This window comes from Argiope bruennichi, chromosome 4 (assembly GCF_947563725.1).
Source record: "Argiope bruennichi chromosome 4, qqArgBrue1.1, whole genome shotgun sequence".
Classification (NCBI taxonomy): domain Eukaryota; kingdom Metazoa; phylum Arthropoda; class Arachnida; order Araneae; family Araneidae; genus Argiope; species Argiope bruennichi.
In genome coordinates, this window is record NC_079154.1 from 15558709 (window position 1) to 15584773 (window position 26065).

Sequence of the window (26065 nt, forward strand, 5' to 3'; positions counted from 1 at the left end):
GGCAAATTGTGAAGTTCCTGCAGAATATTATCTCAACGGATATAATTGAAGAAGAACAGGTAGGAGATTTTTCTATATCATTTTGAATAAAGAATCTTGCAAGCCTTTATTTTAAGATTTGAATGTTTGAGAATGACTTTTTCAAAAAAAGAAACTGTTTGAATGTGTTTATTTTAGAAATTTCTGTTTTGAAGAAATATTAGCATTATTATTATTATCGTTATTATATTAGCATTTGTTATTAAGAAAAATAAAGGCATATTCAAACTACAAAAAAGTAAGATTTAATTATTGTCGCTGAAGCAATAGGTGAGGTAGTTCCGGAAAAAAACAAATATTGTGCAGCTTAAACAAATTATAGAAAATAGCCAAGCGGCTAAAGATGATTTGGAATTTGTTGCCGAATGAGCGCGTGAAGAGGCAGAACAAACACTTGGAAAGGGAAGACAGTTTGAATTAGAAAAATTGAAACTAACTTTAGTTCATGAAGAAAGTATGAGAAACGTTCAAGCGACCGGAATAAGTAGTCCTAACGGACATCCTCCAGAAAGCCATGCGGAGTCCATCGAGCAAATAATTAAAAGCATCCGCACATTGACAATGCCAATACCAACTAAATCAGAAAATTTCAATTTGTCTTTCAATATTTTGAAACGTGCTTTCGAAACAAAACAGATTAAAACTGAATACAAAGCCGAAGTCCTTCTAAATTTGTTAGCCGAGAAATGCCGACATGTTTTGTTATACGCGAACGAAAGCGGAACCAAAGATTGTGACGAAATCAAAAGAATAGTGTTAAGAGAATTCCAACCATCTGCTAAAGAATGTTGGGATAACTTTCAAGCCGCCAAAAGATTTAATGGAGAAAATCACGTGCTATTTGTCTCACGATTAAAAGCGAATTTAGAATATTATTTAGAACTAAGAAAAGTGAAAGATTTTGCGGCCCTTTGTGAACTAATTGTAACTGATAAATTGACCAACGCTCTTGACAAGGACACATCCGAGCACATTTTGATCAAACAAAGCTCCGACTGGTAAAACCGCTGACGTTAGCAAAAGAAATATACATTTACTTCCGAGCAAGAAATAAAAAAGTTTGTTTCGGGAAAAGAGTAGAAATATACATGACTACAGCTCAAGGTCGCGCGTCAATAATTCCCGCCAAAATAACGATCATGTACACGGTAGAAATATTGATAAGAAAACTTGTTTTTAATGTAATTCTACATCGCATTTAATAAAATTCGGTCCCCTCAAATAAAAGCGTTTGAGACACTTAAAAGAGCTTTATCGCAAGATCCAGTTTTACATCTGTACAAACCAGGTTCCAAACTGGAACTCCATACAGATGCTCCCAAATTAGATTACGGTGGAATCCTTCTTCAAGTTGACGACGATGATAATTTGCATCTTATAGCTTATATGAGTAAAAAATAACACCTCAAGAAGAAAATTTATCGAGCTATGAACTAAAAGTTTTAGCTGTTATTAACGAATTAACAAAATTCCATACTTACATTTTAAGAATTAAAATTAAAATTGTGACTGACTGATCTGTGTTTAAACAGACTATTACTAAAAAATAATTAATTCCTAAAATAGAGCGTTGGTTTTTTTTCCTCGAAGATTTTGATTATGAGATAGTACATCGCTCCGGCAGTCAAATGCGTCACGTTGATTCATTTAGTACAGCGATTCTCAACCTGTGGGGCGCACCCCCCTTCTTCTTCTTGCGTACAGCCGACCACCCCGCCACCACTGAACGTAGCAGTATCGACAGGATTTGTTGTGGCCGACTGCTATCTTGAGTATTGTCCATCCTTGCATTGACCGATTTGTCAAACTGACATTCTCCTCGAGGTAATTGGCCACAAAGTGGTCAATTATTGTCCTTCTGCCTTATCTACAAACTCTCAAATAGTTGGTAAAAAACTGACAATTTTTGACATCATGTCCTTCAGAGTTTTAAGATTACCTGGTACCATCAGTACTGTACTTAAGTCATTATTTATAATTTTCAGATTTTTTCTTAGCTCCGAAATTTCAATACATTCCTTTAAATAGTGGTAAACAGTACCGATTCCTCCACAAATGCATTTATTGTCCTGCATTCTTCCAAATCTTTGGAAATATGCAGGAAATCTCCCATGTCCTGATATAATTTGAATTATCAGTGGATGGTATCTTCTTATTTTTATTTCTGGATTAGGAATAAAATCGAAAGTTACTCTTCCGTTTTTGGACATATACCATCTGTCAAACCATTGCAGCTTTATTTCTTCTCTTAATTCCCATTTTAAGACACCATTTGATTTGGGGACAACCATATCAACATCCTCTTTCTTTGCCGCCAACTTTGCATATTGATCCGCCTTTTCATTACCATATATCCCAATATGGGCCTTAACCCAATTCAACTCTATCCACTTGTTAGTTTTTACACTTTTTATCTTTTCTTTTATCGTCCATATTTCCTTATTACAATTGTGAGAAGATTGTATGGCTTGTAGGACTGAGAGAGAATCTGAAAAAATTGAGCACTTCTGTCCGTCCTCCACCCTTTCACAATATTCAATGGCCATCTTTAAAGCTTGCACTTCTGCCTGGAAACTTGTGGCATGGTTCGATAATTTCACAAGACTTTTATCGATCTCTTTCCCATAGTAGTATACTACTATTGCAGCTCCTACTTTATTTTCATCTTTTGAACCATCTGTAAAAATTTCTATTCCATCCATATCTGGGATTTTAATTTGAAAACCGTGAATAAACCATTCTGCAGGATGTTGTTCGAATTTGTCAAAATACATCTCATAATCTTTTTTTCTGAGTCATTTGTTTCCTATTTTAACCTTATTACTAGAAGTTCTTATTTGAAATTTAGTGAAAATTTCCGTTGCTCTGAGGTCCATTGGCAAAATTCCCGTTATCACTTGAAGGGCTTCTGTAGAAATGGTTCTATAAGCACCAGACATAATGATGAGAGGGCGCCGTTGGATTGAATTTAATGTTTCTCTGATTTTTTTTAGATTTAGCCTATGTCCCCATGCTCCGTGCCCGAAAAGAACAAATGGCTCAATGGCCCCAGTGTAGATTCTTCTTAGATGGTATTTCCTTTTTCCATAAAATTTATCCGCAACTGTCACTAGTTTATATGTTAATACATCCACTTTTTTCTTGACCTTATTAAAATGTGACGTAAATGTTAATTTACTGTCCCATGTAACTCCCAAGTACTTAATTTGATTTGACACATTTATGTTGTTATTGCCTATTTTTATGTTAGGCGGATCTGTTAATTTTAAACGTTCTCCAAATGTAATAGGCATTTGAATTGTTTTCCTTTCATTAAACTCAAGTTTATGAATTTTGCCCCATTTTACTAGCCTATGAATTATTTGTTTTCCTTTAATTTCCAGTTCATCTTTTGTTCTTCCCAAGATTATTAGTAGCACATCATCGGCATACGCCTGCATAAAGCAGTTTACTGGAAGATTGATTTTAAATGCAGAATTCATAACCAAGTTCCAGAATAACGGTCCGCTGCACGAGCCCTGTGGCACTCCTCTATCCATTATAAATTCCCAATTATTCTCTCCATCTTGGTAAATACATTTCCTTTCATTTAAGTAATCTTTAATCAATTCAAAAAGATTGCTCGGGCAATTCATTTTTATAAGGGCATATAAAATGCTTTTCCTCCATACGGAATCAAATGCTCCAGCTACATCCAAAGATATAACTGTTGTTTTTAGTTTTTGATTCATCGTACCTTTTATTTTACTCCATAGTGCATTTTGGGCTGTTTCACAAGAGTGGTTATATCTAAAACCATGTTGATCATGATGCAGTCTATTTTGTGCCGTTAATAAGTGCTGTACTCTTTGAGTTATCAGTTTATCCAAGATTTTACTTGCTGTTGTTAGCAAACAAATTGGTCTATAGGATTTAGGATCCTCTAAGTCTCTATTAGTTTTAGGAATTAAAATCAGTTTTGCTACCTTCCACTGATTAGGAAACGCACCTAATTCTAGGCACTTGTTGTATAACTCTAAAAGTATGAATGGATTCTTTCTGTTAATTTCAGCAAGCATCTCCATTGGGATGTTGTCTAATCCAGGTGTTTTCTTTTTGGCCATTTTATTAATCGTTGTTCTTATTTCATTTATTGTAAATATTTTATCTTTTTCTTTTGTTTTATATAACTCAATACTTTTCCTCATTTTCTTCTGCTTTTTACTTTCTTGTTGGAATTGTTCCTCTTTGAAAAGGCATCTCACAATAGTTTCTATAGTTTCTTTTGTATTTTTGGTTTTTGTACCATCCTGGTTTTTGACACCGTGCAAAACTGTTTTCCTTTTCATTTTATCTGCCGCTAATTTATAAGGTAGCTCAAAAGGGTTCATTCTCGTTATTTCGCTACATAACTTTTCAAAGCATTCAATACTTTTCTTTCTTAACATCCCTCTGTATATGGATTCATTCTTTTTATAAATTTGTCTTCTCTTCATTCTCTCTTCAGTGTTTTTACATCTTTGGTATCTATGCCGCAAGGCTCTTGTCAGTTTTCTTTGTTTCTCCAGTTCAGTGTCCCACCAGGGGACCCTGAGATGATTTGTCTCTTTACTGTTCGATCTTTGGCTAATTCCTTGAATGAATTCTGTAAATTCTTCTACCCATACTTCTAAATCTTTTTTAGTCTTTATCTTTTGCATTGTTTCTCTTATATCAGCATATTTTTCAGCCACTTGAAAACTAATTTTTCGAATTTTCCACTTGCTTAATTTAAATCTTTCTGCTGAAACAACTTTGTCACCCATATTAATTTGAAAATCCAAAAAGCCATGGTCACTCAAAGTACTTTGGATTACCTTCCAGCCCATCACTTTGTAATGCAGGTCTTTAGTTGATAAGGTGACATCAATCCAGCTTCTTCCACGTGCAGATTGAAAAGTTGGCAAAGAGTTTGGATCATTCCAAATAACAAGGTTCTTCTTAAAAATGAATTCTATAAACGAGCCGGCTTCATCTTGTGGTCTATGATCGGGAATTTCCTTTCCCCACAGTCGACTATGAAGATTGAAATCTCCTCCAATAAGTATGGATGATGTCCCCAACTGTTCAAACAGATTTCCAAGTTCTCTGCAGATTTCTTCTTTATTGTGAGTCGGTGGGAAGTATGCCGATACCATAGTAATTTCACTATTTCCCACTGATAAATTGGCTACTACTATGTTTTCGCTAGTAAATCTTGTCAAAACAGAAATATCTTGGTTTCTTACTGCTATAATCGCCTTCCCGTAAGGGTGAGAAATTATTCTCCATCCTAGGGGAAGTCCTATTATTTTTCCTTTCATTGTATATGGTTCTTGTAACAAGTAAACATCTGGAATATTGTCCCCAAACAAATTTGGGAGTTCCTTTGTTGCATATTTACCCCGACCTATATTATGTTGAATAACACGCAAAGAGCAATCATTGAAAGGCTTATTAAACATAGTTCGTCTGTTTAATCAACTGATCTCTCTCCCTGATAAATACAGGGCAATGCTCCGATGTTGCAATATGATCCGTTCGAATCATAATTTTTGTTCTTTTGCGATATTCTTTACAGTTTCTGCATTCTGGATTTTGCTTTGTGCAATTTTTATAGTTATGCATTTCCAAGCACTTGGAGCAGCTATCTTCTTTTTGCATACATTTAGATCGAACATGCCCAAATTTGAGACATTTGAAACATCTAAGGGGTTCCACAAATTCTCTAAATCTATACGATCCGAAACCACACTGTAATCTTGCTTTATCTTTAATTATTCGGAACGCTTTGGGGTCCAAACTTATAACCCAGTGAGACGAGCTGCCTCTTCCTTTTTTCCTAAATAGAACCCGCATATTCCCTACTATATCATTGCTTAGCTTGATTTGATTGATAAAATCCAATTCCTCCTCCTCCCTGGGTCTATCACTCTTTTCCACATCATATATAATGATTTGAGGCATTCTTATCTGTGGAGTAGTAGCCTTGCATACATTTTGCAAATTTGTATGACTGTTAATAGCATCTTTTAACTTTGTTACCATTTCCGGAGTTTCAACTTGAATCAGAACTCCATTTCCCACTGCTGGCTTCAAACCCATAATTTTAATTTCCATCCCCTTTGGGCTGATATTCGCTTCTAATGTCTTTCTCATTTTAATCGACGAGTCTATTGACTCTGTAATTGGTCTAACCACCAGTGTAGGCAGGTTTGCTTTAGGTCTTAGCAATGGTGTTGTTTTATTATCGTTTTCATTCGCGTTAATTATTTTTTGTTGAATTTGATTCCTTTCTTCCCCCAACAGCTTTTTAGAGGCTTGGATCCTTCTAATAAACGTTAAACCTGGTTTTAATGGAATTTTTTTTCCCGCTATACCATCACTGTTAAGATTTTTCACCACATTTGCGAATGTTGGTCCATGATTATCATCTGTTGAATTCATTTTGGTTGCTGAAGAATTTGACAAAACTTTCAAAAATAAGTCTCTCAATTCTTCAGCCGCGTTACCTTCAATCCTATATTTACTGATAATATTTTCAAATGTTTCCAATATTCCCAGTGGTCCAAAGGGTTGCTTATTTTCTTCTGGTATTTCGTTTTCACTTGCATTCACATTCTTTGCTTTTTTAGCATTTGCAATACCATCATTTCTTTCTTTCTCTTTGCCTTTACGAGGAATGCACGGTCTTTTATCTTTAGGGAGATTTTCCCCTGTTTTCATTTTTACATTTTTCTTTTTCCGTTTTGTGGCCATTTGCATTTTGCTGTCCGTCTGCATTGACGGTTCAATTATCTCATTTGAATCAGAATCCGATGATTTTTTAAAGTCTTTATATGTCAATCCTTTAAATCCTTTAATTGGAGTTGGTGTGTCAGGGATTATCATTCCCGCTCCTTTTGGCGAGTAAAATAAATTCTCATCATCAGTTAGAATATCGCTATCATCAGCAAAGTGTTCCCTATCCGTCTTGTTTATGTCTGATTCCATTTTTTTTCCCCACAAAGTCTAAATTTCTAGTGCAACAGAGAGTAAAGCTTAAGCAAGCTTTTAACGAAATGTTTGAAAAGCTTTCCCAATTTTAAATTTGAATTATTAGAAAAGAATGTAAAAAAAAACTGTCCAAATAAAATCTCAATAATTTTTTTTTGCATCAAAAAACTATCAAAAGTGTAACAAGAATTTCTTCTAATTAGATGCATTAAAGAGAACTGATATTTTCCAAACAATTTTGTTGTCAACTAATAATCAACACATTTATGGACACTTTCCATAAATTGGAATTTAAAATGGGTAAAAAATCACAAAATAAGAGTCTGCACAATAAAGAAATCTTTCGATACAGAAGAACAATATCCGAGTCATGCAAATAGTTCATGCACTGAACGCAGATATCGATAGCAGTTTCTAAAATGGTAAACAAACAAAATGGCTACCCAAACAAGTGGGCGTTTCTGCCACAACTACACTTCAGAAAGTCAACATCTTCTAAGATGCTAGAGAATTTTGGAATAAAATTCAAAAACCTGTTACTCCAGGGTTTCAGCTACACTTGATCATCACATTCAACAGAAATTATCCATCAGTTTTCATTTTAAAGCCATATTTTGAAGAGCACAAGAAAATATCAACCACGCCGATCACTGCGGATCCGAATCTCTCTGCGGGCGCACCCCCCTAGGGGGCCGCGAGCACACAAAAGGGGGGGCGAGAATATCCAAGGGAAAATATTATTTTAAAAAATTGATGAACTGACTGAAAGTAAAGCACACATACGCATAGAAAACAAAATACACTTCAACAAATTTAATAACTTATTAAAGTAAAACAACTTACTAAATCAAAACTTACTTAATCAAAGCATACTAAATTAAAAACAAATTTAATAATTATTAGCAACTTCCTTGGGTCTGTTTTGCAGAAAAAAATATTTCGAAGGAAGGATTAATATTAGAAAAAGCCACTCTCAGTTCTGTTTCAATATTTTGTCTTCAAAAGAAGCCACAGAAGAAAATCCAGTTTCACAAAGGTAGGATGTTGAATGGTAATAGAATGTGAAATGCCCTTGTTTTTAGTGCAGAAAAATCATCCTTACTCCTGCTCAAAATTCAAATAGTGATTTATTACTAAATTGTCTTTTAGTTTCGTCACTTGTCTTGAAGTCTATGAATTTTTCTTCCTCATCAATTGAGAGTCCTTCGGAAGTCTTATGAAATGGATCCCTAACCCACTCGTAACTTGTTACCAGTTTATCGTCAACATGAAAATACTTTTTAAAATTCTTTGCCAACATGGAAAAATGATTTTAAATGGTTACAAAAACCACTTTCACATGTTCTTCTTCAGCCTTGTAAGTTTGAGTACAATCATCCACATTTGCAAACATTGTTAGGTTTTTTTGCTTTAAATTTCTGCTCCACAATTCCAATTTTCTACAAAAAGCATTAACTTTATCACTCGTATCCAACATATGTGTATTTGCTCCTTAGAGTTGAAGATTCAAGTTATTTAATTTCTCAAATATGTCAACCAAGTACCTCAATTTCATCACAAATGAACCATCGCGAAAATTCTCGGCATCCGGTCTGTTTTCTTTTTCTAGGAAAATGGCGCTTTCTTCTCTTAGTTCATAAACACGTTGCAGAAATTTCCCACATGATGACCATCTTGCCTCGCAATGAAATAGTAACGCTGAATGTACTGAACCCATGTCTTTACAAACTACGGAAAAGATTCTCGATTTCAGGGGTCTCATTTTTATATAATTTACTACGGTCACAACCGTAGTTAACACAATATTCAGACCAGGACTCATTTCTTTCGAAGCCAAAGCTTCTCTGTGGATCATGCAATGTGTGCACTGATGCGATTTTTGTTTTACAAGTGCTTGTATACCTCGGAATCTTCCGGACATTGAAAGAGCACCATCGGTGCATATTCCGACGTAATTTTTCCATTCTATGTTTGCCTCATTCAGAAAATCATTTAAAATAGCAAATAATGCGAGCGCTGTTGTTTTGGGTTCTATTATTTTGCAGAAAAGTAGTTATTCTACTACTAACATATTATCAGAAATTCGAACATAGGAAATTAAATGAGCATCTTTATTACTATCTGTTGCTTCGTCAAGCTGTATTGAAAACAATTTGTCACACAACTTCGAGAAAAGCTGACACTGTACATCTTCAGCTATATCGCCAATTCGACGAGCAACAGTATCCTTTGAAAGAGGTATGGACTACAATTGTTTTGAAAAATTATCTTCAAACATAGTTTCTACAATCTCAAATGCTGCTATCAAAATAATTCACCAATGGTGTGAAGTTTTTTACATCTGGCCTTTTTATATGAGCTTTGAAAGATGCAATTAAAGCTTTTTTATTCACAGACAAAGTTTCTTTAAAAAATGATTTTTGCTTTTATATGATTTTAATTTTATTTCGAAGAATTCTCTATGTTTGTTGACGTACTCGCTATGAAGCAATTCCAAATGTCGTTTAAGTTTATTATGTTTCATGCTGCCTGCCGCCAACCTTTTTGAGCAAATATTTACACAGGGGCCTTTCTTCTTCATTTACTTCAGTACTGGTAAACCCAAAATTAAAGTATTCTTAAGAATATTTCCTTGATTTTATTTTCGGAACCACGCTCGTCTGTACTTGTTGATGCTTGACTATCGTCTAATGCTCACTTCCTTCCGCTTAAAAATTTATTCATGAGTCTGCATAAATCTGCTGCCATGAATATTTAATATGGTGAATTGCAATTAACACGAAAACTTATATAACATACAGATTCACGATAGATTCGATAGTGATAAAAGGATAGACTCGAATGAGACTGGCTGGAATTGAAACTTGCGTTATCGAACATTTTCCTTCCTATGAGAAAACATTTAATCCGATCATGCTCGAGATGGCATCGGTCGTGTGGATTCCCTTCCACAAACATTGCTTATTTTTTTGTTTTTGTTTAGTCATGCTTCTGTTTTAATTCTTTTATTATTTTATTCGAAAAAATGTATTCTCAGTTTCTAAATTTAGCTCATCCCGTCTAGGTTAACTTTCTTTAAGAATTTTTCTACTTTCATATTCTTTTAACGTTATCCCCCTGTTTGGCTTTCATTTCAAATATAATATTTAAATTTTCCCCGTTTTCATTCGCTTCATCTGTTTACTGTCCTCTTGTTCAAAATGCAAGATGTGGTTTCTCGCCAACGTTGGCTCGCTTTTATTTTTGTTTTGGCAGTTAATTAAAAATAATTTAAAAACAGGATCCACAATACTCAATATACATTATTGTTGTATACATTTTATTGTAAGGGGGAGGGGGAGAGGCGCGTTGAAAATTATGATTGAAAACTGGGCCGTGAATACTGAAAGGTTAAGTAGCTGATTTAGTAGATACCCAACAGTCATGACTGCACTTTGTGATGTTTTAACAGCGCGAGTGCAAGTGGCACAGATATCAGATGAATACATAAAAAAATTGAAAGTACTATGTAAAGATAACAACCAAGTTGATTTTCGTGGTACAAAATTACATTTTGTATAAATGTCAGGACAGCCGTCATTTGCTTGTAATACCTGAATTAATAAACCACGAAATAGTTAAGAACGCGCATTTAAAAGGGCACATCGCAGTGGAGAAAACTAAAAACAGTATCGAACCTGACTATTTTTTCCCGAATATGCAAAAAAATATTGAATAGGTAATACAGAATTGTGTCGAATGCATCCTAGTGAACCGAAAGTGTGGTAAACCTGAAGGGTTCTAACATCCGATTCCGAAGGAAAACTTTCCTCTAAGTACTTACCTTGTTGACTTTATTGGACCCTTAGTGTCAACCAATAAAAATTACAATCATATTTTGAGCGTAATAGATGCATTCCCAAAATTTGTTTTGTTATATCCTGTTAAAGGTGTCAATGCAAATGATGCAATTACGAAACTGCAATTGCAGGAAGTAGTGTTCGGAAATCCCATGCATATCATCACGGATAAAGGTTCCGCATTTATCTCCAAGGAATTCACAAACTATTGCACGAATCAAAATACAAATCAAATTCAAATTACCACAAGAATACCTCGAGGAAATGGACGAGGGGAAAGAGTTCATGGAACTCTTATCCCCCTGCTTGCCAAACTTTCCATCAATGATCCCACCAAGTGGTACACTCATGTTCAAGCAGCACAACATGTATTTAACTCTATTGCTCCACGGAATACAAAATTTACTCCTTTCGAACTCATGATCAGTGTACAAATGAGGCATAAAAATGACCAGAAAATTCTCGACTTCCTACAGGAAGAATATGAGCAATTGGACATCGACAGTCAAGAGAATAAAAGAGCTTCAAGAAGAGAATAAAAGAGCTTACAACAAGCACAGGAAGAAAGCTACTCAATATAATCCAGGTGACTTAGTGACCATACAGAGGACCCAATTCGGCAGTTGTTTGAAGCTTCGCTCGAAGTTCCATGGTCCCTATCGCATTACAGCGAAGAAGCCACACGAGAGGTACCTAGTGGAGAATGTGGGAATCCACGAAGGCCGCAACCGTACCTCTACAGCAGCAGATTATATAAAGCCTTGGTCTACAACTGCATAAAGCACCTACTTTGCAAAATCTAAAATGTTTACAAAAATCTAAAATTTTCTTTTTTGAGTTTTTCAGATTGACGAGGAACGGCCGATTGTGGTGTACGGAGCTTCATCCTGGCGGCGCTCGCGTCATCACTCAACAGCCAATTAGAGGCTATCTGATTCCCGCCATTAAAACTGTATTGAGTACTGTACAAGTTTTCATCGATGTAAAGCGGCCCAGCCGTTCGTCCAGTTCATTAAATACGTTTATGTTAAATTAGTGTGTGATTCTCTTAATATGAGCCATCTCTAAGCTTTAATCTCGGCCGGGCTTTCCCCTAGGGCCCGCGGGAGATATTTGATTTGATATATAATCCGATTAGTAGAGGCCTGGTTTTCGAGCCAGAGTTAACATGTCTCGACAAACACACACACACACACACACACACACACACACACACACACACACACACACACACACACACACACACACACACACACACACACACACACACACACACACACACACACACACACACACACACACACACACACACACATATATATATATATATATATATATATATATATATATAAGTAATCAAAAATCTAAGCAATATGAAATTATTTCTGAAACAATCTAAATTATTTCGGAAACGAAACTAAAAAATTATTTTGGAATCAAACTAAAAAATTAAAAACTAAAAAAAGTAGAAAAAGCATCATTGTATTTAGAGAGCACACATGAAGCTACTACTAAAACGCAGATGAATCTAGACTAATTAGTAATAAAAACCAAGTTAAAATTAAAAAAAAACAGAACGAAAATTAAACTAAATAAAATAAGAATCCGACCTGAAGACTTTTTCAAGGGTCACTCTAAGGCAGGGATTCAAAATAAGGGATTTTTCTGTGAGGAGTGTGACCTAATTCCAACAGTATTGACCCCTCGTAACCCGAAAATCCCCTGAAATTAAGGTCTAAGAGATACAACATTTTTACAAAAATGAAACAAAAGAAAAAATTATTAAAAAAAAAAACGACCACTATCAGAGCAAAAAAAAAAAAAAAAAAAAAAAAAAAATACTATACAATATGAGTTATTAAAACAAAAAGGAAAGCGAATACTAGCAGCAGGTAAAAATTTTTAAATTATAAAAGTTTTGCCTGCTGTTAGTATGTGATTTCTTTATTGTCTTAATAATTGCTATTGTTTTTTATGTTATTGTATTTTCTTGCTTAATTCATTCTTATTTATATTCTCAAATATACTTTACATTATCTTTGTTGCAAATTAAAAATGATTCTATATAAGATATTTTTTATTAAGCTTTGCATTTTTAATAGAAATTTTGTAAGCGGTAACTAAATTCGTATAAAAAGTTTACATTTACATTGAGCAAAGCAATATATTATTTAGAGGATAAAACTTTTACGTATCGTCAAGTTCCATAGCAAATATTTCCTTAACGTTTCACCATATTTAATAACAGATGCTTTGTTTTCCTGCGATACGAAGCTTTATTTAGATATTTTATTTTTAATAGTTTGAATTCAATGTAACATACGTTATATTTTTTGTGATAAAAAATCAACGAACTACTTTAAAAAATTGAACTGAGATACTTAAATAAAATTCATACCATTCAATCTTTTAACCAATAGCTAACAAACCAAAATTCTTTGGGAATTATACAAGGAATAACAACAAAAGCATGGACTGAAAATAATTTATATAAATTAGAAGATAGAAATATAGTAGGATTTTAAGAAATGTAATTCCGAAATCCCCAGCTAATGTGTAAATGTTCCTTAGTTAAAAATAAAATGATTAAACAAAAATATACATTGTTTCTTTTAATTTAAAAAGACATAAAAATGCAACAATGGTGGTGCTTTACACGTGGGAATATTATTCTTTATATAAAGATTCAAATTTTCCCTGGAGCACTTTGCACTGATGCGAAAAACTCTAGATTTGCGCACATAATTTTTATTCAAATTGATAGAAAGAAAGAAGAAGTAGGATACCACTAATGAGATTAAATGAAACTTTAGCAAATAATTCGTAGTAGTTAAAGAAAAAAAGCTTTTTTTTATGTCACTTTAAGTTTGAAAAAATTCACAATTAGTGGATTTCTAAATAAATAGCAATCTTTATTTAAATTGCACTAAAAAAAGCATCAAAATGTGTTTTTTTTCCAAAACTAAAAAAAACAAACATGAAATTTAGTTTAAGAATAAATATATATTCTTTTTATTGTGAAACTAAATGATAAAAAAAATATATATAAATTTAAATTTCTAATGCGCATGCGTTAATTTGTTCTGTATTTTTTTATTTACTTTTATTCTTAGAAAGTTATCAAATTGGAAGTAATATAATCTATACTTATATAAAGCTCAATGTGTGTGTGTGTGTGGTGGTGCTCTACAGGCCAGACCGTTTGACCTACAGCTACCAAATTTGGTACATGTATACCTTGGAGGTCGGGAATGTGCACCTGGGGTCCCTTTTTTTGAATTTTTAATTATAATTTTAATTATTAATTAAAAACTAACTTTCCCGCCCCAAAAAATCTTTTCATTTTACCCACCGGAAAATGAGTAAGATTTCAATTTTTTTTCCCAACAGTAATGAGGCTAGGCTTAAGATTTTTCGGCCGATTATTTCAAACGATTCTGTTTATTTTCTTAATGTTTGATGCACTTAAAATTAAACATTGTTGATTAATCTTTCAGATTCATTCTGAAGTACTTTTGAATTAAAATAAAACCGACTAAAGGAAATTAAAAATTTCTAATCCGCATAGCGTTACCCCAACTGGCGTAGAAAAATTCACGCATTTGCGTTATCGTAACTGGCGTTGAAAGTTCACACATGCGCATTGTGTTCTGATTGTTGACACCGGATGCGGACTTGATTTAAATTATTTTTACGTTAGTTGTATGCTATTGTAATTAAATTGTATTTATGTTATTTATTTTTTGTATATGTTTATACTTTTAAGTACATCGTTTTTTAAGTAGTTTTTTTAAACCTGTTTTCGACCGATTATTTTAAACGATTCGTTTTATTTTCTTAGTGTTTGATGCAGTTAAAATTAAACATTGATAATTAATTGAACTGCTCATGATGAATCTGAGAAAATTTTGTTGACAAATTCTTGAGATATTACATAAATTAAGAAAAATATTTTTTTAGTGCTCATAAAGTTTAAAGATGCTCAGTGACTCTGTTTTCAATAATCATATTATAAAAAAAATGCTTCGTTTCAGTAAAAAATATTATTATATGAATTGCAGATTAATCTTTACCACTTTAATTTAAAGCTTAAATTCTACGGGTGCTAATAGAAAATAAAATTAGAGAGATACATATTACGTTATGACTGAAGGGCCTTATAATATTATGAGTGATTTATATGACAATCAAAATTTGTAGTTTTAAAATATTTTGATGTAGAAGCTATTAAAGTAGGCATTGCATAAAATATTTAATTTTTGAAACTTTATTAAGATTGGCGAACCGGCTGGTCGCCAAAGGCGGCTAGTAAATAATAAAATATAAACCTTTGTAGTGGTATGTAGATTATTATGATCCGTGCAGGAAGCAACATGATGAATGTTTTTAGGAACATTTCTTTTAATAATCACATTCACACACTAAACAAACACAAAGAGAAGACATTCACGCGCGCAGCTTCACAGTTCAGCGTCACATCTCATTCTAATTACAATCACATTGCACTATGGGATGACATATGGGATGGCCTAATCAGGCATCGCCATCTAGTATCCAAAAGAGAAGATAAGAGTAATGCAACTGCTACACCTTCTATTATATTTATATTCCTATAAATATATATTATTTGTTAATTTATTCATTTATTCATTCATCCACTTATTTAAAAATAATCTCATTTTCTGAAGAAAACCTTCAGGTTACATTTTTTGCTACACTATTTTTAATAATTTTTATACTTTTACTATTTCTAATATATTGGGTATCAAAAATCCTAACTCAACCATCTCTTCTAAAAGGATGAGAATGGTGGTTAGCACTCTAAAAGCCAGGCCTTTTGACTTGAATCTACTGAATTTAGCACATTCATACCCTGTCCGGTGGAAATATGTATCTCGGAAGAATTTTTTAAAATTTTTAATTAGAATTTTAATTAATTAAAAATTAAGAGGAATTTTGCTGCCTTCTTTCCGCGATAATTTTTTGAAATTAGAATGTTTTCATCAAACATCATGTAAATAATTGAAATTAATCATCTTTGTAAAGAAACAGAAATTGCCTTTTCTTATTAAAAATTATGCAATTGGCAAACATATTTGTTTTCAACAACAAAAGAAAAATTATATATTTTTTGAAATCGCCACAAATATTTTCGAATTAATTGGAGTTTTCAAAACATATATTAGTCTCCTTTTGTAAAAAGATATAAAAGAACTGATTATAAGAATCCAATGGAGTATAAAGGAAAAATAAACACTCGACGGAGAAGGAAGAATATTTTGCAGAATGAAAAACAGAAATAAAATAGAATAAATAAGAATACTTTTGAATGCCATCTGATTGCATTCGTCATTTCATTCTTTAAATTATATTTGAGAGGATCTAAAAATTAAATTTTCTAAAAGATATTTAAATATGCCGATTTAAAATGCAGAGTTGTGATTTCCGGAAATGATATTATTTATATTTGGTTCACGCTAATTTCATTTTTAAAAGAGAAAGGAAATTATTTTTTAAAATTAAGATATGAAACTTTGATGAAATATTTCCAAATAGTTTTTCAATCGTATTTTTTAAAAAAATAGTGGATTGGAAGCAATACAAGAAAAGAATTTGTCTCAATTTTTAGTATTTCTTAGGTATAATAATACTGTAGAGGGACGAGACTCTTTATAACTTCATTATGAGGTTAGATCAAAAATAATAGACGAATTTCAGGTACAGTTATTTAATTATTTTTTTCTAAGTTCAACATTTCGCAAGACACGAACAATAATTATTCTAGAGAACTGTAATTATTGTTCGTATAATTACAAACACGAGCAAGATATAAATAGTCAACAATTATCTTGAGACTCACTCTCAATTACAAACAAGAGCAAAAAAATATATTACCCTCACTTATTATACAATCTAATAATGGTCCCCAAGAATCATGGGAAATATACATTAATGTTAATACGGTAACGCCATCTGTTGCATCAAAACAGAAGGTAGTCGAGTTATGTCACAGCTGCATCACAATAATAATTATTATATAAGTAAAATTGGGTTATAATACTTATAAGTATAATAGAACGAGTTGATTCTTAAATGGTATATATATCAATGATCATTTAAGGACCAAATTCGTTCGAATAAATCATTATTCAAATAGAATTTGCAATATTTTATGAGAAAGTAACATAAAATTTCAAAATTCAATGAAAGTATTCCTAACATGAAATAAGATTGATAAAACTGGACAAAAATATCCATTACATTTTATGTAGAAATATTGGGCTGAAAAAACTTGCACTAAGTGTTTGTTTAAAATCATGCAATATGCTAAAATTAGAAATGCTCAATACCTAATATGGAATTGATTGTAACGGTTGGAATACATTTTATGAATCTTATTGCGATAGTTTCAAACCTTAGTATTTTGTAACATGTCAAAACTGAGACTTGACAACTACTGTCCAACAGTTTTTACAGATTGCAAAGGTTATTCGAGTTTCCAGTTTTGCCAATTAAGACATAATGAGTACAAATAAAATTATTTAAATATAGCATCAGTAAAAAAGCTCTTTCCGAATTTCAAATTACTGCATATATTTAGATATAATTGTAAGAATTAAATAAAATAAATCTTTGTATGATACTTCAATTTTTCTTGAAAGTATAAACATGAAGGGAAGAAAGAAGTGTTTGAGAATAACATATATTAATATTAATTTCCAACAGTATTCTTATAGTTGCACTGGTTTCTTCATATGTGGATTAGAAGTTGCGGATAGCAGATGTTGCATTAAGATTTTAGAATTATTTATGTACTAAAGTGATCTATAGCACAAGTGAGTAAAATTTAGTAAAATCTATCAATATTTTATGAATCATTTTTTGGTTGAAGGCTGCAATATTTTACACATCATCATATTATATTCAAGCACAATAAAATTGTAGTGAATTTTCACATCACTCTTTATGAGCTTAAAGCAAGAGGAATTAGTGTCTGTTTTTCTCATGTCCGAGGTCATTCTGACATTTTAGGGAATGAAAGAGCCGATTAGCTTGCAAAGGAAGCTACAAAACGAAATATCATTGATCCTTTGAGCATTCCCAAATGTCACATTCGTAATGAGAATCACAAAAAGACCATTCTCTTATGGAACGAGCTGTACCAAAATTCGCCAACTGCCTCTTTAACCAAATTATTTTTCCCCACAATTTCTCAAAGGTTAAATAACAAACATTTTATCAGTGATTTTCACTTAACAAAATTTCTTACTGGACACGGTAATTTCAATTACTAGCTCAAGAAATTTGGATTATCGAACACCGATCTGTGCTCTTACAGCGTGGGTGGAGTTTAAAATGTCTAACACTTGCTTTTTGATTGCTCCAAACTTACTGAATGGAGAAGAGATTTTATTGTAGATCTAGACGCCTATAATATTAAGTTTCCACCTCCGCTTCATGTTTTGGTCGACCACAAAATGGCTTTTTTCTCATTCTGTAAATTTATTGCCTTTGCTGCTTCAATTTTTAATCAGTTTTGTTGTTTATTTTTCCTGTTGTTTTTATCCTTATTTTTATATGTACATATTTTTATCTATGTATGTAGTTGTTTCTACTTACTTCTGTAAGCCTTGTGCTGTACTTTGTGGTGCACAAGGATTGACTTACTATTAATAAAAAAAAGCACAAGGCTAAATAAGATGATATAGTTTAATATTTGTTATCTATTAAAGTTATTTAGTTTAGTATTGTTATCTGTCATGTGAAGAGATGTATTTTTTATTTTGAAGGAAAAAAAAAATGGACAAACATGTTTACAGAGATAAATACTTATTGCACTATTGGAGGACATACGTCTCTCTTTTACGCGATGAGCAATTTGTTGATGAATACAAGTATACTGGACATAGTCTAAAAGGTTGCTAGCACCGACAAAGGAGAAAAAGAATTAACAGACTCCGCTACTGATATAAAAGATAATTTACCATTTGAGTTTTGTGATATGTTCTTGTATCATTGTACTAGAGAAGAGTACCGTTTAATGTATATTTGTGTAACATACAAATGCATATAAATAATCTGTCAGGATAAATTTGGATATTTGTGGTATCATCTAATGTAGGTAGAAAATTTTACTTTGTTCCTTATAGTTAACTTTTCATTAGATAAAGAAGATTGAATTAGGCAGGTGTATGAAACTAACTATAAAACAATATACATTTTTCATATTTGTTAACGGGCCACAAAAGAGCTGTCACATGTTTCTATGTTATGAAACATTTTCTGATATGAATATAAACTAATACAGATGTAAATATTGGTAAATTAATTACACTTTCAAAAAAGGCAATTAAAAAAAGTGGCAAACTGAATAAAAATAAAATAAATCTTAACTGCAATATAATGTATATAAAACAATATACATTTTTGATACTTGAAAATAGACCCCAAAGAAGCTGTCTTATGTTTCTATGTTATGAAACATTTTCTGGCATGGGCACACCCTAATACAAATGCAAACATTGGTAAAAATAACTATAATTTCAAAAAATACGATTTAAGAAAAGGCAATAAATAAATAAATAAGGAAAAAGAAAAAGAAAATTAAGGTGTAATATAATGTATATAAAACAATACACATTTTTGATACTTAGAAATGGACCCCAAAAGAAGCTGCCAAATGTTTCTATGTTGTAAAACATTTTCTGATATGACTATACACTAATGCAGATGTAAATAATGGTAAAATAACTGCATTTTCAAAAATACGATTTAAAAAAAGGTAAAAAGTATAAAGATAAAAAAAGTTTATCCGTTATAAATAAATCTGATGCTGCTAAGTTGTCAAATATTTAAATTCAATCAGAGATTTACCATTTATGTGAAAATAAATTCCATCTCTCAGAATGAGTTTAGACATATCTAAACAAGTATTACATACCGTCCCATGATTTACTTTTTAATAAAATATCTATATAGCCTTGTTAAAGAAATTAAAGGTTCTTAATTGCCTAAAATAAGTGGAATGCTTTTGCTTCTACTGAACTTTTAAATAATGTTTTATGCAGTACAGAATGCCATACCATAAAAAAGAATCACGTTTTATTTTCAAATCTTCTGATATTTATATTTATAGATTTTGCTGCAATCAGGAATCCCATTTCTGACAACAACCCCCGCCAGAGGCAATCCAAGTTTATATTAATGTCAAGCATGATCTAATATTTGCAGTGGATCATTAATCTATCAGATATTGGCGCATTCAGGACATTGGAATCTACTAAATAACTGTTATTAAAGCAGCCTTATAAATATATCTCAATACTAGATATGAATTCACGATCTTTCATGAATCAAAATTATTTATATCACTGATTCAGACTTTTATTTTCGTAAGAAGGTTTATATGAATAAAATTTCAACTAGAAAAATATATTACTTTTATTTAAATATGTATTCGCAATGTCCACTATAATGAGAACTAAGTTTCAAACTTCCAGTTGGGTTCCTTCCCACTTTCCTTTCTTTTAATAAGGCAAAAAGATATTTTGCTTTATAAATGCATTTTCAACAAATGCTTCGGTTTTTCTAAAGCTTGTAAAAAAATTCTAATTATGATATCAGTTTTATAGTTAAGACCAAATTTTTAAATATTATTTACGACAGCCTAGCTTCTTCCGCTAAAATTAATGAAATCTTATAGTTTATTTCTACATACATCCATTTTAAAAACTACATTTTCATAATGGAAAACTTATAGTAATTGATTTTTTGGATTGATTATTTTTAAAGTCCATATTTTTAAAAGCTGTTCATTTTTTTGCCCGAATAGTTGGTAAGACGAATTATTAGAAAACTTTTTAAAGAAATTTTACACAAAAAGAAAATTAGAATATTCAGTTAGCGACTTTGAGTAGACTAGACCAGTTTTAAAGTTAAACATAAAATTTTCCTTGAAAGTAAAATATTTAATTACCATCAGCATGCGCATTTCAATGTAATGAATATAATTTTGCCAAAGAAAATGAATTTAGCTCACTTTAGTCTCTAAACGTGAAGAAAACTTATTGAATTTCCTACTGTTGCATTAAATTTCAGAATTAGTTTCCACTAGCGATATATTTCATTATTGCCGGTGGCAACAGTATATTATGAAAATTGAATCATATTTTAAAGAAATTTATTTTTGGCACTTAGTTTTATGGCTAAATATAAAAATTAAAGTGAAAATTTTCTTAGATATTAAAATAAAACTATTTCCAACGATTGTTTCGCTAAGTAATAAAATTTATTTTACCCAAAACATTTTTTAAAATATTGTTGCCGTGAATATTTTTTGCTTCTAGAGTAAACTTATTTTTGGATTAGGATTTCAAATATTGAGATCCATTACTAAGTATCTTAAATGTAGCTTTATTATAACACAGTGGGCAAATAAATCAAATCAAACTGTCTATCCAAACCATAGGTTCCCAAAGTGGTCCAGGTGGACCCCCAGGGGTCCATAGACCACATAGAGATCCACGTAGACGTGAAAAGAAAACAGGGGTTCACAAGTTGTAAGTGGGGGTCCACGAAAAATTTTCTGGTTTTCATAATAAAGAACAAAATTTTGGCTTGGATTTACCTATCAATGTAGGTAAGTAGCATCATTCACTAGGTAGATACTCAAAAATATTCGAGACTCAGTTCAAACACAGAACTGAATAGAAATTTGAGTGATAGATTGCACCAATCGCTTCAATTTGTGATTAACGCAGTTAATAAAATAAGAAGCAATGCTTTGAATACCCGTTTATTTGCACTATTGTGCGATGAAAATGATGAAGATTTCCAACGACTGCTCTTACATGATGAAGTACGCTGGTTGTCGAAAGCTGCATGCTTATCGAGATTTTACTCACTTTTCGAATCAGTGATAGAGTGTAGAGTGTCTGGAAACAAAAGCATCAGTTTTGAAAGAAAATCTGATCAAATATAAAGCGGACATTGCGTACTTAACAAATTTGTTCATAAAATTCAATGACGTTAACTTGCAGTTACAAGGGGACAGCCTTAATTTAATAAAAACAAAGGGTGTAATTTCGGCTTTTCTTGGTAAATTGAAATTAATGAAGCAAAATATTAGTCGGAGCGAATTCTCCCAGTTTCCGCGCTTGTCACAGATAGAATGTCTTGATGAGGATATTCAGACATACACTCAACATTTAAATACCCTGCATGATGATTTCAAAAATAGATTTGAAGATATTCTGACGATGGAAATACCACCTTGGATCATAACCCCATTTGATGATACGGAAGGGGCGAATATGGTATTACAAGACGAGCTACTTGAGCTCAGCACCAACGAGAAACTGAAGGTGAAATTAAAAAAAAAGGCTATCATTTTGGCTGCAAGCAGAAATCCCCGAAAAATATCCTAGGCTGTGGGAAATTGCAAGAAAATTTTTGATACCGTTTCCCTCGTCATATCTTGTCGAAAGAAGTTTTAGTGCCGTTACCAACCTGTTAACAAAAAAAAAAAAAAAAAAAAAAAAAAAGGAGCAGATTGAACATCACAGAACGGGGAGATTTGAGATTACTTCTTACAAAACTGAAGTTAAATATTGATTGTCTTACTAAATATTGATTACTTACTAGCTAAATATTGATATTCTTATAAAACTGAAGCTAATTTGCTTTCAATTCATCAAGTACATCCGTCTCATTAAAAGTATGACTATTTTTTATTGTTGATTTACATTTCAGAGTTCATTGTTGATTTTTTTGTCAATTGTTGATTGTTTGTAATAATAAATGTTTATAATTTTGTACAACCACAAGTATTATTTTAATAAATAGGACACAAGAAAATGTGCTCCTTTTTTTTTCTTCTTAACACCCCCAATTTAGGGTGATATTTTTTAGGAGTTTTGGGAATACAGTAGAAATGTAGCAGCAGGAGGGTCTACCGAAAATAGTAAAACTTTAAAAGTGGTTCACGAGAAAAAAAAGTTTGGGAACCTCTGATCCAAACGGATTCTTTTACCAAATAATTTTCAGTAAAAGTGAAATAAATATGACATGCAGCTTGGACATCGGAACTCTGATCATCTTCCAACTTCTCGTGAAAAGAGTCAAGTTTTGCGTATTTATATTGAAGTGTCCTGATGAGACACCAGTGCATTATTACTTGAAATGTATTTTAAATTATGTAAAGCAACTGCTTTATTTAATTCAGCGTTTAAAGCGATTTGTTTTTTCAAGAAACTGACATTAAATGTGGAATAAATATGTGACGCGACACCGAAAAACTGAAATCGTCTGCCAAATATTCTTGAAAATGTATTTAATTTTGTACATTTTCACATAGGAGTACCCTGATAAGGCACTTGATCAAAATTCACAATCCCTGTTCACAATTCCTGACCAAGCGTAATCCTGAACATCTAAAGAAATAGGAAATTTCCATCGAAACAACATCAGAGGAATATTTCAAATAACAAAAAGCAAGCCTCTTGAAATTATAAGTAAGTTGAATGATAAATTTATTATAAAGTTAATAGCTTAAAGTTAATACCAGCTTAAAAATCAACATTAATTTAAAAAGTAATCAGATATTGATGCTATTAAAGCAAAAAAGTAATTTTTTGAAATAAGGAAAAAAAATGCTAAAAAATGAAATAATTAAAAAAAATGGAAACAAAATTTTAAATATTTTAATACGATGAATTTTATCAAATGGTATTTGATTTTATAGAAAACTGCGTATATTAAGAATGTTTGAATTATAATTCATAGAATGTTTCGAAATTTAATATAATTTAATTAGTAAAGAAAAATGTGGATCATTTTAAATCCTTACTTTATGTTTCAAGAAGACAGCTACGAAATATTTTCCTTTTTTCCCAATAAATCCTAAATTTTTTAGAGATTTTTGAAGAACCCATTATTGCATTGTCAACTTTGTTTATATATTTTATTTCATGTATATTTTCTTTTTATCTAAATGAAGAAAAATTTAATTATGATTTAGAAATCAGTGTTTATCTCCCAATTATATTAAAAAGGTTTGAAAAATCATAATATTTATAAAGGAATGATTAATATTCAAGGTAAATAGATTCATAATGAACTAGGTTATACGTTTTTTTTTGTTACTACTTTACCGGATAAGAGAATCTATCAAAAAAGTTCAAAGATGATTAGTAACTAGAACTGATTTTTTAAAAATGCAAATCTACTATTAGAACTGTAATTTTAAAATGCCAACTCATATATTTCAAAAACACATTTATAATATACACTGTAAAAGTGATACTTTCACTTCTATTCTTATATGACAACAATAAAATAAATGGAAACTTCAAAAATCTCTATCTTTCAAGAATATTTTGAACCTAGTAGTCTTGTAAAATAAAAACTAAAAAATAAGAATAGTTTCAAAAACTTTTCCTTTCTTCCCGTTTGACTCTTATTTCAGAAGTGCATGAAATGCTTCAAGAAATGGAGTTGTCAAGCCGAAAGGCAAATACCACATTTTCACTTTGTAAAATAAAGTGGATTGGAGAAGAGTCAGACCATTTTAAAAGCCATTGAAATTCCGTTTTCCTAGTAAAAAAAATCATGTTCATTTCATGGTCATAAAAACTTCTCAGTGTCGAGACCCGAGAAATTGTTACTTTCTATTCGACGAAGTCCTTTTTATCTTCTTCTAAGAGAACAGTAAATGTAAAGGGCAAAGCCGAATGTATAATACCTTTTCAACAGATATCGAGAAATGTCAAGATTATTTTTGTCTGAGAAATCAAAGTAACATTTCTTTGGACATATCACTGGTTTCATGGTATCATTTTTTAATCTTGCTTCGAATGAAACGTATTTATATGAGTTTCTGTGTTGACTTGAGATAGATTAAATAATTTTAAATAAGACTTTGATATTTTAAAATCTTTTGGTAAATGCACCGAAAGAAAGTTTTAAGAATTGACTGGCTAAATCTGCAAGTGCAACAGGGAGGATTTGTTTTCCTCGATAATAAAATGGACATTTCTGACGAACTATAATTTTTTATGGCATTGAGAAAAAAATATAAACCCAAGGATAATCTTCGGTTAACACTGCTTAAGATAAATTATTCTGAATAAATTGGTAAAAAAGAAATAATTAACAGAATTTTATTCAATTTTTTATGATAAATTTTAAGATTTTCTTTTTCTAAATGCAATTTAAATGAGTTGATAAATAACAAGCGATTTTAAATACTATTAATTAAAAGCAGCACAAAATTATTGATATTGTTCATACAATCTCTTTCTTCATGCACTTTAATTTAATTTGATTTATTTCAAGTGTGTAAAATAGGAAATATATTTTTGGATTTTCATTTGCCTTTTTATGTATTAATCTTTTAAAATTTGCATTTGTGAATTGTTCCCGAACACATGCTGCTAAATACTTGATATTTTAAAAATTGAAATATCAAATAATTTATTTACCTAACTAAATGTTCATCTCATATGAATAATGTAATTTTTATATAATCTGTATGTAATTAAAAAAAATTCTATTATATTTTTAAATATTAATTACAGTTTCAATTTTAAAAAGAAAGAAATAATTCAAATTTCAATTCTATTTTTTATTACTCTAAGATAACTAGGTTTCCAAAAACTGATTTTATCCTTTTGATAGAAGTATTTCGTTTTCCAGTGAGAAACTTTTCTTCGTTTCTAAATTTTATGAGTTTAAGTAATTTTAACATATTCCTTGAAAGATCAACAAAGTTCTTATATCAATCATTATTTCACTATTTATTATTTTGCTTTTTGAATTTGTGTAATTATATAATTGTAGCAAAAATTTATGACGGATATCAAAGGAAACATAAATACAGTATAAAATTGCAGTGAACACTGAAAATGTAATAAATTGCCTAAAACATTGATAATTTTTTGGCTTATTTTTATATTACATTAACTCCTTTGTTTTGTACAAAAAATATCCGTTTTAAGAGTTACAAGATAGCTTCATTTTACTCATTTGTGGCATGTGCGTTTGTTTACAATTTGTATCTGAAAGTAATGTTTCTCACAAAATGAAGGGCAGAGATAGCTGTGTCAGATGCCGTAAAAAAACATAGCTCATATAAAGTCTTTAAAAATGAAAGTTAGACCAAGTCTAAATGTACGTTTCTCGTTAGACATTGCAAA